Consider the following 14,499-nt stretch of genomic DNA (forward strand, 5'->3'; position numbering starts at 1 on the left):
GTATTGGAGTGTCATACCTCTATTGACCAGATGCTTCAGTGGCAGTGGTGAACTGAAATTCAGCTATTTCCATACAGTGGATATTTTTCATGATTACAATGATCTAAGCCCCAAACAAAGTATATCGTCAGCTCACACCAAGCATAATGTAAATAAAGGAAACTTGTATGAGACACACAGGCTAGTAGTAATGTAATACCAACCTGTGTAAGTAATGTGATACTGTAGTCATGTTATGGTTAGTGTATGTCTGTGAGTGTGTTTTACCAGTACAGTTCACCATATTGAGGGCACTAGGAGAGTAGAGAGGTTTTCAATGAAAGATAAAATGCAGGCTACACACATGACACTGGTTCAGGCACTGGACAGAAAACACACAGACTAGAGTGAACAAATGCTAAGATTGGTCAAAACATTGAATCACTGGAGTATATCAAATTTGTGGACAAATTATTCAACTTTTCAAATTCTGAGAGGGTTGTGGAGAGCTATAGATGGACTGTATATTTTTACTAAGATGGATCTAGAACTCACACAGAGTAGAAATAGCTGTTAAGCACAGATCTAGGATCAGTTGGGCTACCCTCCCTCCCCAATCTAAACCTCAACCATTACAGGGGGAAACACTAACCTGATATTTTGTATATACATATACTGTATTTTACCATTCATAGACCAGCATCTGGTAGTAACCCTTCTCCATTGCAAACTTCATGTGAAATTCAGGACAATCTGAAGAACACCACCACAACATAAATGAAAAGATACCATAGACTACATTCATTCAGCTTGCCTGATGACTTAAACTGAATTATTTTGCCCGCTGCTCTACAGTGCCTTGCAAAAGTATTCATCCCCCTTGGAGTTTTTCCTATTTTGTTGCATTACAACCTGTCATTTAAATTGATTTTTATTTGGATTTCATGTAATGGACATACACAAAATAGTCCAAATTGGTGAAGTGAAATTTAAAAAATTACTTGTTTCAAATAATATATATATATATTTTTTTAATGTAAAAGTGGTGTGTGCATTTGTATTCAACCCCTTTGCTATGAAGCCCTTAAATAATAATTACCTTCAGAAGTCACATAATTAGATAAATAAAGTCCACCTGTGTGCAATCTAAGTGCAACATGATCTGTCACATGATCTCAGTATATATACACCTGTTCTGAAAGGCCCCAGAGTCTGCAACACCACTAAGCAAGTGGCACCACTAAGCAAGCGGCACTATGAAGACCAAGGAGCTCTCCAAACAGGTCAGGGACAAAGTTGTGGAGAAGTACAGATCAGTGTTGGGTTATAAAACATTATCTGAAACTTTGAACATCCCACGGAGCACCATTAAATCCATTATTAAAAAATGGAAATATGGCACCACAACAAACCTGCCAAGACAGGGCTGCCCACCAAAACTCACGAACCAGGCAAGGAGGGCATTAATCAGAGAAGCAACAAAGAGACCAAAGATAACCCTGAAGGAGTTGCAAAGCTCCTCAGCGGAGATTGGAGTATCTGTCCATAGGACCACCTTAAGCCATACACTCCACAGAGCTGGGCTTTACGGAAGAGTGGCAAGAAAAAAGCCATTGCTTAAAGAAAAAAATAAGCAAACACGTTTGGTGTCGACAAAAAGGCATGTGGGAGACTCCCCAAACATATGGAAGAAGGTACTCTGGTCAGATGAGACTAAAATTTAGCTTTTTGGCTATCAAGGAAAGCGCTATGTCTGGCACAAACCCAACACCTCATCACCCAGAGAACACCATCCTCACAGTGAAGCATGGTGGCGGCAGCATCATGCTGTGGGGATGTTTTTCATCAGTAGGGACTGGGAAACTGGTCAGACTTGAAGGAATGATGGATGGTGCTAAATACAGGGAAATTCTTGAGGGAAACCTGTTTGTTTTCCAGAGATTTGGGACTGGGACGGAGGTTCACCTTCCAGCAGGACAATGGCCCTAAGCATACTGCTAAAGCAACACTCGAGTGGTTTAAGGGGAAACATTTAAATGTCTTGGAATGGCCTAGTCAAAGCCCAGGCCGCAATCCAATCGAGAATCTGTGGTATGACTTAAAGATTGCTTTACACCAGCGGAACCAATCCAACTTGAAGGAGCTGGAGCAGTTTTGCATTGAAGAATGGGCAAAAATTCCAGTGGCTAGATGTGCCAAGCTTATAGAGACATTTCCTCAAGAGATTTGCAGCTGTAATTGCTGCAAAAGGTGGTTCTACAAAGTATTGACATTGAGGCGGTGAATAGTTATGCACGCTGAAGTTTTCTGTTTTTTTGTCTTATTTGTTTCACAATAAAAAATATTTTGCATCTTCAAAGTGGTAGGCATGTTATGTAAATCAAATGATACAAACCACCAAAAAATACATTTTAATTCCAGGTTGTAAGGCAACAAAGTAGGAAAAATGCCAAGGGGGTGAATACTTTCTCAAGCCACTGTATCAATCACTACATACTTCACTCTGAGACTGCCATCTTTTGAAGTCGTTTGAGGGAACGTCAAAATGAGGGGTGTTGTACAAAACAAAGTCATCAGCGATTGGATCGTCTCTAACCAATCAGAGTCCACCATGTTGCTTTTAATCTATCTTATGCAGAAAAAGAAGAGACAAGGAGAGTAAGCCACTTCTAGTTGTTCCGATGTCATCTATGACTCTCAATGGAATGTGTGCAACACCCTGACCTACAGCCACAGGTCCAATAATTGTGAATCTTTATTCTAGAACTACAGGGCAATTCCATGGAAAGGAATTATGCTTACAACAATTTCAAATATATATTATTTTAACAAAAACGCATATACTTGAATAACTGTGCAGATGCAAAGTTTGGTATCAGAATTACAGTAAAATCTCCCTTAGTTTTTTATCCAACCACGTGACGTTTTCCAAAAGCTTGGTTATAGATTTGCTCTGAATTAACTATCCTCTACTGTACTGTGCTGTCCAAACTTGTGAAACATAGATGTCTATGATTGGTTCAGATTTGGTTCCGGACATCTATGTTAGGGCCAAATCAAGGCCAGTCTGAACCTGACCAAAATGAATGTCTGTGGACGTCGAAATCACGGCCAGGGCAGACTGACCAAAATGTAAATACTTTTCAATAACCATGGACGTTGGTGCTCAGTGGGTGAGGATGCTGGTTATAGTAAATGGGAAGAGAGAGGGATCATGGAGAAGTGTCAGTAAGAGCCGGGAGAGGTGACATTAACTGGACAGAGAGAAGAGAGTGAGAGAGGGGCAAAGAGAGAGGGAAAGTCCAGACTGTTTTCACACTTTTACTTTGACCACCAGACCACAGAAATAGAAAGTAAACAGTTATAAGCTGAAAATAACTGTACTGTATGCCAGTGGAAAGGAGGATAGTAACAGGTGACCCAGTACTGTGGTTTGTGACTACTATGTTTTTCCATTGTACCCAATTCAATTGCAGTAATTCTGTTACAGATACACTACATTACCAAAAGTATGTGGACACTGCGCGTCGAACATCTCATTTCATCACATTTCATTCATCTCATTCCAAAATCATGGGCAATAATATGGAGTTGGTCCCCCCTTTGCTGCTATAACAGCCTCCACTCTTCTGGGAAGTCTATCCACTAGATGTTGGAACATTGCTGCTGGGACTTGCTTCCATTCAGCCACAAGAGCATTAGTGAGGTTGGGCACTGATGTTGGGTGATTAGGCCTTGCTAGTAGTCGGTGTTCCAATTAATCCCAAACCATTTCTGTATGGACCTCGCTTTGTGCACGGGGGCATTGTCATGCTGAAACAGGAAAGAGCTTTCCCTAAACTGTTGCCACAATGTTGGAAGCACATAATCGTCTAGAACGTCATTGTATGCTTTAGCGTTAAGATTTCCCTTCACTGGAACTAAGGGGCCTAGCCCGAACCATGAAAAACAGTCCCAGACCATTATTCGCCCTCCACCAAACTTTACAGTTGGCAGTATGCATTGTGGCAGGTGGCGTTCTCCTGGCATCCGCCAAACCCAGATTCAGCCGTCGAACTGCCAGACCGTGAAGCATGATTCATCACTACAGGGAATGCGTTTCCACTGCTCCAGAGTCCAATGGCGACGAGCTTCACACCACTCCAGTCGACGCTTGGCATTGCGCATGGTGATCTTATGCTTGTGTGCGGCTCTTCAGCCATCGAAACCCATTTCACGAAGCTCTTGACGAACAGTGATTGTGCTGACATTGCTTCCAGAGGCAGTTTGGAACTCGGTAGTGAGTGTTGCAACCGAGGACACGCACTTCAGCACTCGGAGGTCCTGTTCGGTGAGCTTGTGTGGCCTACCACTTCACAGCTGAGCCGTTGTTGCTCCTAGACGTTTCCACTTTACAATAACAGCAGTTACAGTTGACCGGGACAGCTCTAGCAGGGCAGAAATTTGACAAACAAACTTGTTGGAAAGGTGGAATCCTATGACGGTGCCACGTTGAAAGTCACAGAGCTCTTCAGTAAGGCCATTCTACAGCAAATGTTTGTCTATGGAGATTGCATGGCCGTGTGCTCGATTTTATACACCTGTCAGCAACGGGCGTGGCTGAATCCACTAATTTGAAGACGTGTCCACATACTTTTGTATATACTGTATAGTGTAGATTAGATTTGGAAACAGCATTACAAGTTTGAATCACTTAATAATCCATGAACCAAATTGATATCAGTGAAAACACTGTAACTGATCGGTAGGTCTACCTTTACTTGTTAATTCTGTGAACTTTCATTACCCTCCCTCATCAGGAACAGAACATTTTAAAATATCTTATTATTTATTATTTATTTATTTTACCAGGTAAGTTGACTGAGAACACATTTACTGCAACGACCTGGGGAATAGTTACAGGGGAGAGGAGGGGAGAGGAATGATCCATTGGAAGCTGAGGATTATTAAGTGTCCATAATGTTATGAAGGCCAGATTGGGAATTTAGCCAGGACACCCAAACTCTTACGATAAGTGCCATGGGCTCTTTAGTGACCACAGAGAATCAGAGTACCCATTTAATTAACCTTTCTAGGACACACGTTCCGCTAGCGGAACCCTCCCCAACATTCCGCTGAAAAGGCAGCGCGCGAAATTCAATAATATTTTTTAGAAAAATTTAAGTTTCACACATTAACAAGTCCAATACAGCAAATGAAAGATAAACATCTTGTTAATCTACCCATCGTGTCCGATTTTTGAAATGTTTTACAGCGAAAACACAACATATATTTATGTTAGATCACCACCAAATCCAAAAAACACACAGCCATTTTTCCCAGCCAAAGATAGTCACACAAAAGCAGAAATAGAGATAAAATTAATCACTAACCTTTGATAATCTTCATCAGATGACACTCATAGGACATCATGTTACACAATACATTTATGTTTTGTTCGATAATGTGCATATTTATATCCACAAATCTCGGTTTACATTGGCGCCATGTTCAGAAATGCCTCCAAAATATCCGGAGTAATTACAGAGAGCCACGTCAAATAACAGAAATACTCATCATAAACTTTGATGAAAGATACATGTTTTACATATAATTAAAGATACACTGGTTCTTAATGCAACCGCTGTGTCAGATTTTTAAAAAACTTTAGTAAAAAGCACACCATGCAATAATCTGAGACGGCGCTCAGATTTAACAAAATTTCTCCGCCATGTTGGAGTCAGCAGAAATACGAAATTACATCATAAATATTCCCTTACCTTTGATTATCTTCATCAGAATGCAATGCCAGGAATCCGATTTCCACAATAAATCTTTTTTTTTGTTCGATAATGTCCATTACTTATGTCAAATTAGCAACTTTAGCTAGCATGTTTAGTACACGTGTCCAAACACTGGCGCAGATGCAGGCAAACGTCGGACGAAAACTTCAAAAAGTTATATTATAAGTCGAATAAACTGGTCAAACTTAGTAGAGAATCAATCTTCAGGATGTTGTTATCATATATATCCAATAACATTCCAACCAGAGCATTCCTTCATGTCTGTATAAGTAATGGCACACATTGCCATTCCATGACTAGCGCGCATGACCAGGAACTGGCAATCTGCCAGACCAGTGACTGAAACACCTCCCATCCGGCCCCACATCACACTAGAGGCTTCATTCCACGTTCTACTGACTGTTGACATCTAGTGGAAGGCGTAGGAAGTGCAAACAGATCCATATATTACAGGGAATTGAATAGGCGATGACTTTCACATCGACCCTTTTCAGAATTCTCACTTCCTGTTTGGAAGTTTGCCTGCCATATGAGTTCTGTTATACTCACAGACATAATTCAAACAGTTTTAGAAACTTCAGAGGGTTTTCTATCCAATAGTAATAATAATATGCATATATTATCATCTGGGACAGAGTAGGAGGGAGTTCACTATGGGCACCAACTCATCCAAAAGTGAAAATGCTGCCCCCTATCCCAAAGACGTTTTAACGCACCATCCGAAAGATGGCACCCTACCCAGGGCAAAGGGTAGGGTGGGGGAATTGGGACAATTTTTTTTAGACAGAGAGGGCCCTCCAACACCACTTCCAGCAGCATCTGGTCTCCCATCCAGGACCAAACCTACTTAGATTCAGAGGCAAGCTAGCTGTGGGACGCAGGGTGGTATGCTTCACTTAAAGGTCCATGCAGCCATTTTTATCTCAATATCAAATCATTTCTGGGTAAGAATTAAGTAAGTACCTAACTGTGAATATTTTTAATTCAAATGGTAAAAACGAAACAAATAGCTTCTTAGCAGAGAGCCTTTTCTCAAGCAAGAATTTAGCTAAGACTGTTTGGGAGTGATCAGAATTAAAGCATACAACAATACTGTTGTATAGCACACTGTATTACTTATACAACTAATATAAGGACAGGACATGAGATGGGAGTAGAAATGAACGTGGGCATGGTTTAATGCGTTTCACAGGAAGAACATTCCAAGCATTTCAACGTAGGTAAGCAAGGGGGGGGTTACATGTGCGCTAAAGGGACAAAACTAGAATATCAATACACAACATATTCCTCCCCCTTTACCTTTGATGGCTCAAAAGGAAATATTCACTGTTTTGCCTATTGTTTTCTTTTTAACATAAGTTCTATTAATGTAAATAAATGAACTTTTCAGAATAACCTTTTTTAAACTAGGGAAAGAGGGTAGACTGCCTCAGTTCCCAGACTTAACCCTTGGGTGTATTCTGCCCCAATGTCGGAGGTTAGTCTGAACTAAATGGTCAACCTGTCAGGGGGTCGTCTTTCTCTTGCAGGGTAATGACGACGTACAGGTGAGTCTACAGTCACATTGTCTCTGAGTGGTGATGGTGTATGCCCAGACTGGGGTGCAACAGTACCCTGAGTAGGCACTCTGGCTGGTTCAGGTGAGTCTGGAGCACTTTCCACATTTGTAGGTTGCTGCAGTGGATGTTCAGGTGATGGCTCGTAGTCATGGTAGGTCTCTAGTAGCTGATCTTGGTTTGTCACTTGACAGGAGTCATCTCTGAGGTTGGTTCCTGGCAACAGTTGATCCACGTGTCTCCTCCAGATGATGTTTTCCGGTGTGTGAACTGTGTAGGACACAGGCCCTGTTTGTGCAACCACTGTGGCTGGTATCCACTTTGGATCTTTGCAGTAGTTCCGAGCAAGAACTCTCTCTCCAGCTATGAAGCTTCTGTCTTTTGCTCCGTCTCTCCATCTGTGCTCTCTGTTGTGTCTGTACAACCTGTTTAGTCTTTGGAGGTCTCAGGAGGTCGAGTCGCGTGAAAAGCTGTCTTTTCATCATGGCTGACGTGGGTGCCACTTTGGTTGTAGAATGGGGAGTGTTTCTGTAGGTTAACAGGAAGGTGTTTAGGTGCCTATTGAGGGAGCTGTTCCCTTGTGATGATTTTAAAGCTTGCTTCATCGTTTGGACAAACCTTTCAGCGAGGCCGTTCGTTGCAGGGTGATACGGCGCTGACTTGATGTGCTGAATTCCATTTGCTTCCATGAATGACCGGAACTCTTCAGACACCAGTTGGGGGCCATTATCACTAATGAGTTGCTTTGGCAAGCCGAAGCGACTGAAGATTGACCGTAGCTCTTCGATGGTTCTCTCCGCTGAGGTGCTCTTCATCACTATGACCTCAGGCCATTTGCTGTGTGCGTCAACTATGACTAAGAACACACGATCCACCAGTGGGCCTGCATAGTCTATGTGGACTCGCTGCCAAGGCTCCTCTGGGAAGTCCCATGGGTGTAGTGGCGCTAGCTGAGGTATGTTCCTCATCTTTTGACATGCAGAACATGACTTGACCTTGTCTTCGATTGCTGCAATCTCCTTCATCCGCACCATGCCACAGTGCCCTGAATGGAGTTCTTCAAGCAACTGCCTTCTCAGTGGTGGTGGTATGATGACTCGAAACCCCATAGCAAGCATCCAAACTGAACTGTGAGCTCGTTTCTCCTCACTAGGTAAGGTTGTAGGCTGTCCGACATCTCTCCTTCTTTTCCACGAGTGACAATGTCCATGACCTCAGACATCACTGGATCAGTGTGGGTGAACCTTTTCACTTGGACAGATGTAACTGGGGCGTTCGTCACTTCCTTAAAGTAGAAGATTTCAGCCTGGGAGTGCTCAGTGTGTGCGACAGGTAAGGGAAGCCTTGAGAGGCCGTCTGCATTGCAGTGCTGCTCAGACCTTCTGTACTTGATATCGTACTGTGAGCAGATAACAATAATGCCCATCGCTGCATACGGCTGCCTGCAAGCGACGGAATGCCGGTGTGGGGACCAAAGATGGAGGTGAGGGGTCTATGGTCCGTCAGCGGTGTGAATTGTCGGCCAAACAGAAACTGATGAAATTTCTTAACTCCAAACACAATGGCGAATGCATAATTGCTCTCGGCTTTACTTAAGGTCTGTGATGCAAAAGAAATTGGCCTTTCTTCACCTGATGGCATGATGTGTGAGACAACCGCACCAACGCCATAAGGCGATGCATCACACGCCAACTGTAATGGCAAGTTGGGGTTGAAGTTTTGCAGACGTGTTGCTGTGCGTTTTGTTGCTGTGCGTTTTGCTGCCAACTTTACTTTGCTAGCCGACAACTTTACGTTTTTTTTTTTTTTCTTTTTAATTACCGTTTATATTTTTAGTTTTTCCATCGCAACTTTTTTCCCTCATTCAACTTTTTCACTCCGGACGCTTTATCTGGACATGGTTCGTCAGCACCTTCAACAGCCGAAGCTAAGTAGTAACATTAACATGATGTCTTCTAATTGCAGTCGCTGTACTCATAATATACAGGAGAACGATCGCCTTACGGCGAGGATAGCTGTGCTACAAGCCCAGCTTCAGACGCAATCGTTAGGCAAGGGTAATTTCAGTGTAGGAAAGGAAGAAACAGCGTCTGTGCCACCAGTAAGTACAGATAGTAACGTTAGTATAAACCCCCCCGCACAGTCCCCGCAGCCGGACAACTTTCTCATGGCTTCTGGAGGGAAATGCTGTAGGAATGCTCAACTGGTGTCGCTCATTCAGCCGACAGAAACTTTCAACCGGTTCTCCCCATTATGTAGCGAGTCGGAGTCTGAGGCTGAGTCTTCTCTTGTCTCTACTCCTCCCGCTACGGGGTCTGAGACGCCGAAGGCTCCAACCATTAGCTCTGACAAATTGAAAACCCTAGTCATTGGCGACTCCATTACCCGCAGTATTAGACTTAAAACGAATCACCCAGCGATCATACACTGTTTACCAGGGGGCAGGGCTACCGACGTTAAGGCTAATCTAAAGATGGTGCTGGCTAAAGCTAAATCTGGCGAGTGTAGAGAGTATAGAGATATTGTTATCCACGTCGGCACCAACGATGTTAGGATGAAACAGTCAGAGGTCACCAAGTGCAACATAGCTTCAGCGTGTAAATCAGCTAGAAAGATGTGTCGGCATCGAGTAATTGTCTCTGGCCCCCTCCCAGTTAGGGGGAGTGACGAGCTCTACAGCAGAGTCTCAGCACTCAATCGCTGGTTGAAAACTGTTTTCTGCCCCTCCCAAAAGATAGAATTTGTAGATAATTGGCCCTCTTTCTGGGACTCACCCACAAACAGGACCAAGCCTGACCTGCTGAGGAGTGACGGACTCCATCCTAGCTGGAGGGGTGCTCTCATCTTATCTACCAACATAGATAGGGCTCTAACTCCTCTAGCTCCACAATGAAATAGGGTGCAGGCCAGGCAGCAGGCTGTTAGCCAACCTGCCAGCTTAGTGGAGTCTGCCAATAGCACAGTCAGTGTAGTCAGCTCAGCCATCCCCATTGAGACTGTGTCTGTGCCTCGACCTAGGTTGGGCAAAACTAAACATGGCGGTGTTAGCAATCTTATTAGGATAAAGACCTCCTCCATTCCTGCCATTATTGAAAGAGATCGTGATACCTCACATCTCAAAATAGGGTTACTTAATGTTAGATCCCTCACTTCAAAGGCAGTCATAGTCAATGAACTAATCACTGATCATAATCTTGATGTGATTGGCCTGACTGAAACATGGCTTAAGCCTGATGAATTTACTGTGTTAAATGAGGCCTCACCTCCTGGTTACACTAGTGACCATATCCCCCGTGCATCCCGCAAAGGCGGAGGTGTTGCTAACATTTACGATAGCAAATTTCAATTTACAAAAAAAATAATGACGTTTTCGTCTTTTGAGCTTCTAGTCATGAAATCTATGCAGCCTACTCAATCACTTTTTATAGCTACTGTTTACAGGCCTCCTGGGCCATATACAGCGTTCCTCTCTGAGTTCCCTGAATTCCTATCAGACCTTGTAGTCATAGCAGATCATATTCTAATTTTTGGTGATTTTAATATTCATATGGAGAAGTCCACAGACCCACTCCAAAAGTCTTTCGGAGCCATCATCGACTCAGTGGGTTTTGTCCAACATGTCTCTGGACCTACTCACTGCCACAGTCATACTCTGGACCTAGTTTTGTCCCATGGAATAAATGTTGTAGATCTTAATGTTTTTCCACATAATCCTGGACTATCGGACCACCATTTTATTACGTTTGCAATCGCAACAAATAATCTGCTCAGACCCCAACCAAGGAGCATCAAAAGTCGTGCTATAAATTCTCAGACAACACAAAAATTCCTTGATGCTCTTCCAGACTCCTTCTGCCTACCCAAGGACGTCAGAGGACAAAAATCAGTTAACTTCTTGAGAATACAGGGGGTGCTATTTTCCCATTAGCATAATTTGCTCAACAGATTAAACTGCCTCTTATTCAATTATTGCTCTTACTACATGCATATAAATAATACCATTGGAAAGAAAACAATCTCTAGTTTCTAAAACCGTTTCAATTTTGTCTCTGAGTGATACAGAAGTCATTTCACAGCACTTTCCATGACCAAGAACATAAAATCAAGATGTGTTATGCTGGCTTCAAAGCTCTGCCTATATATGGTCGTGCCCCCTATGACCCGAAACACACCTCATTCGCCTTCCTCTGGGTGTCAAGAAGACGTCAGAGGAGAAATTCTTTGTTTATCTGGTACTGACGTGAAATAAGACCTATTTCTTTGGCGTGACCGACAACTTCCGGTTTGCTGATTCGCACGAGTTGGAGCTGCGATTGTGTACTGTTTTGCTGGCGTTATGGATGAAAACTATCTCCGTGTCGAATTTTGTTTGATACATGTGACCATATCATCGTAATGTATGTTTTTTCAATATAGTTTAATCAGATTATTTGAATTTTTTTGGGAGTTTTGCGGTGTTCCGTTGTCACAATTTATTTACATTTGAGAGATCTGTGCCACTCGACCGGTACCTGTGCTAAATGGAGTGGGAAAGGAAGATTTCTGAACGGAACCAACGACTCATCTTGACAAAGGACACTTTGATCAACATTCTGATGAAAGATCAGCCATAGTAAGACCCAATTTACGATGTTATATCATATCTGTTGTGCATGTGAACTGACCGTGGGCGCCTAGCCGAATCTGCCTTGTATAGCTATGCTAATTTAGCGCTACATTTTGTTTTCGTTATAAAACATTTAATAAATCTGAAATATTGTTTGGATTCACCAGATGTTGGGCTTTCAATATCTGTACGCTGTGTATTTTTCTGAAATGTTTTAAGATGAGTAATTCGTTATATGACGTTGGTCTCTGTAATTGTTCTGGCTGGGTCAGCACTATTTCAGATTGCAGCTGCAATGTAGAACTGTGATTTATACCTGAAAAATGCACATTTTTCCCCAAAAAAACTATGCTATACCATAAATATGTTATCAGACTGTCATATTATGAAGTTGTTTCTTGGTTAGTGGCTATATATATTTTTATCTAGTCGAATTAGTGATAGCTACTGACGCAGGAAAAAGCTGTTGGGAGTAAAAAAATCGTGTCCTTTGCTAACGTGGTTAGCTAATAGATTTACATATTGTGTCTTCCCTGTAAAACATTTTAAAAATCTGAAATGGTGGCTTTATTCACAAGATCTGTATCTTTCATTAGGTGGCTTGGACTTGTGATTTAATGATATTTAGATGCTACTATTTAATTGTGACGCTATGCTAGCGATGCTAATCAGTGTGGGGGGGGTGGGGGGTGATCCCGGATCCGGGGTTGAGGCTCGTTAGAGGTTAACCACTTAACTGAGGAACTCAATTTAACCTTGCGCAATACCCTAGATGCAGTTGCACCCCTAAAAACGAAAAACATTTGTCATAAGAAACTAGCTCCCTGGTATACAGAAAATACCCGAGCTTTGAAGCAAGCTTCCAGGAAATTGGAACGGAAATGGCGCCACACCAAACTGGAAGTCTTCCGACTAGCTTGGAAAGACAGTACCGTGCAGTACCGAAGAGCCCTCACTGCTGCTCGATCATCCTACTTTTCCAACTTAATCGAGGAAAATAAGAACAATCCAAAATTTCTTTTTGATACTGTTGCAAAGCTAACTAAAAAGCAGCATTCCCCAAGAGAGGATGGCTTTCACTTCAGCAGTAATAAATTCATGAACTTCTTTGAGGAAAAGATCATGACCATTAGAAAGCAAATTACGGACTCCTCTTTGAATCTGCGTATTCCTCCAGGGCTTAGCTGTCCTGGATCTGCACAGCTCTGCCAGGGCCTGGGATCGGGAGAGACACTTAAGTGTTTTAGTACTATATCTCTTGACACAATGATGAAAATGATCATGGCCTCTAAACCTTCAAGCTGCATACTGGATCCTATTCCTACTAAACTACTGAAAGAGCTGCTTCCTGTGCTTGGCCCTCCTATGTTGAACATAATAAACAGCTCTCTATCCACCGGATGTGTACCAAACTCACTAAAAGTGGCAGTGATAAAGCATCTCTTGAAAAAGCCAAACCTTGACCCGGAAAATATAAAAAACTATCGGCCTATATCGAATCTTCCATTCCTCTCAAAAATGTTAGAAAAAGCTGTTGCGCAGCAACTCACTGCCTTTCTGAAGACAAACAATGTATACGAAATGCTTCAGTCTGGTTTTAGACCCCATCATAGCACTGAGACTGCACTTGTGAAGGTGGTAAATGACCTTTTAATGGCGTCAGACCGAGGCTCTGCATCTGTCCTCGTGCTACTAGACCTTAGTGCTGCCTTTGACACCATCGATCACCACATTCTTTTGAAGAGACTGGAAACCCAAATTGGTCTACACGGACAAGTTCTGGCCTGGTTTAGATCTTACCTGTCGGAAAGATATCAGTTTGTCTCTGTGAATGGTTTGTCCTCTGACAAATTAACTGTACATTTCGGTGTTCCTCAAGGTTCCGTTTTAGGACCACTATTGTTTTCACTATATATTTTACCTCTTGGGGATGTTATTCGAAAACATAATGTTAACTTTCACTGCTATGCGGATGACACACAGCTGTACATTTCAATGAAACATGGTGAAGCCCCAAAATTTCCCTCGCTAGAAGCCTGTGTTTCAGACATAAGGAAGTGGATGGCTGGAAACTTTCTACTTTTAAACTCGGACAAAACAGAGATGCTTGTTCTAGGTCCCAAGAAACAAAGAGATCTTCTGTTAAATCTGACAATTCATCTTGATGGTTGTAAAGTCGTCTCAAATAAAACTGTGAAGGACCTCGGCGTTACTCTTGACCCTGATCTCTCTTTTGACGAACATATCAAGACTGTTTCAAGGACAGCTTTTTTCCATCTACGTAACATTGCAAAAATCAGAAATTTTCTGTCCAAAAATGATGCAGAAAAATTAATCCATGCATTTGTTACTTCTAGGTTAGACTACTGCAATGCTCTACTTTCCGGCTACCCGGATAAAGCACTAAATAAACTTCAGTTAGTGCTAAATACGGCTGCTAGAATCCTGACTAGAACCAAGAAATTTGATCATATTACTCCAGTGCTAGCTTCCCTACACTGGCTTCCTGTTAAGGCAAGGGCTGATTTCAAGGTTTTACTGTTAACCTATAAAGCGTTACATGGGCTTGCTCCTA

The sequence above is a fragment of the Salvelinus namaycush genome, chromosome 20 (assembly GCF_016432855.1).
Source record: "Salvelinus namaycush isolate Seneca chromosome 20, SaNama_1.0, whole genome shotgun sequence".
NCBI lineage: Eukaryota > Metazoa > Chordata > Actinopteri > Salmoniformes > Salmonidae > Salvelinus > Salvelinus namaycush.